The following is a 1917-nucleotide window of genomic DNA, read 5'->3' as shown; positions in this document are numbered from 1 at the left end:
TGGGTGTGTCAGAGGCAGTGTGGTTGGCGCAGGATAGAGCAGGGTTTAGGGCTGTTGTGCATAGGGTTGCTAGGCGTCGAAAACGACTCGACGGCACATAACAACAACATGAGGAACTCCAACACAATGAAAACAGAGAACTGATGAATACATTTTTAAAAATCACAAATTCTATCCAAACTAATGCAGGAAATTTGAACAGACCCATAATAAAGAATACAGTTCTGGCTCAGACAGCTTTTCTGGAAATTCTACCAAAAACTCAGTGAAGTACTGACACCAGTTCTACACCAATTATTCCAGAGATTTGGGATGGAATACTCCTGAACTCCTAAAACCATTCTATGACACAACTCTGATACCAAAGCCAGGAAGACACCCAGAAAGAGAACTACCACCATCCCTCAGGAATCCAGCCTCAAAAATTTCAAAATCCAGGCCAAGAGAATTCAACATTGTTGTTGTTCTTATGTGTCATAAAGGTGCTTGCAACTCATAGCAACCAGCTCTAAAACCTTCTATATCTTGTGCCAACCTTACTGTCTCTGATATACACACCTACTCTCATTACCCCAGTCATTTAATCAATCCATCTCATCGAGGGTCTTCCTCTCTTGCGCTGTCCCTCCATCTTCCCAAGTATGACGTCTCTCTCAAAGGACTGGTTCCTCCTTGCAACATGCCCAAAGTATGTCAGATGAAGCCTCAGAACCGTTACCTCCAAGGAGAAGCCCGGTTTCACCCTCCCTAGGACGAACCCATTTGTTCTCCTGGAAGTCCATGGTATGTTCAATATTCTTCTCCAGCACCACAGCTCAAAGGCATCAATTCCCTTTCTATCATGCATAGTCTTTGTCCAGCATTCTGCTGCATAGCAACTAATTGTGAAACTATGGACTGAAACAGGAGCAACTTAGTCTCCAGACTGATACTGTTGCTGCTCAGTACTCTAGAGAAGTCCCTGACTACAGACTTTGCCAGTGCAATTTGTCTTTTGATTTCCTACTTGATTGTGGAGCCAGGCAAACTAAAGCTATTAAAAAAAAAAAAATCTCAATTTCTTCACCATCTATTATAATGCTGCCAATCAGCCCAGTGGTGAGAATTTTTATGTTGAGCGTCAGGTCTTCCTCAGTTTCCACAAGCAAGGTTGCGTCATCTGCATAACGTAGGACTGCTGATGAGTCTTCCTCCAAGCCTGATTCCACATTCCTTGTCACAGAGCCCAGTCTCCAGAAAATCTGTTCTGCATACAGATTGAAAGGTATGGAGATAGGACATTGTTATGCCCCAAATTCAGTTCCCCCCAAGTCACCAAGGAGCCGACACCAATGCAAGGGCAAGAGGAAATTTATTTCAGATTCTAATCTGGGCCGCACTCCAAACCGTGCCAATACAGCAGGGAAAATGGTGGCGGCATCGATTCTGAGCTGTCCCGCCTATTTAAAGGGGAATGCCCACGAAAACAGGGCGATACAGGACTGGCTGATGTTTGGGTGGGGGCTCTTTTACCCCTTCCCCCACCGCTTTCAGTTTACTGCTCTAGAGGCGTATACATTTCAAAATGACATATTGGTTACAAAATGGAGTCCCTCATTCCCCCCTTCTTCTGCACCCTAGCTCAATCATGAGCGCTTTCTTCTTTGGTCTCTAGGTAATGGTATTGAGACCACATAACCATCAACTGGATTGTTCCTATCCTTTCTTTAACTAAGTTGAGTATTCTGTTAATTATATAGGGACCTGTTGTTTGTTGTTGTTATGTGCTGTCGAGTCGTTTCCGACTCATAGCGACCCTATGCACAACAGCCCTAAACCCTGCTCTATCCTGCGCCAACCACACCGCCTCTGACACACCCATCCCTATTACCCCAGTCACCGAATCAATCCATCTCATAGAGGGTCTTCCCCTCCTGC

Source organism: Elephantulus edwardii, unplaced genomic scaffold (genome assembly GCF_000299155.1).
Source record: "Elephantulus edwardii isolate Elephantulus edwardi_28Jun2011 unplaced genomic scaffold, EleEdw1.0 scaffold00467, whole genome shotgun sequence".
NCBI classification, from domain to species: Eukaryota; Metazoa; Chordata; class Mammalia; order Macroscelidea; family Macroscelididae; genus Elephantulus; species Elephantulus edwardii.
Note: the sequence above shows the minus strand (reverse complement) of the source record.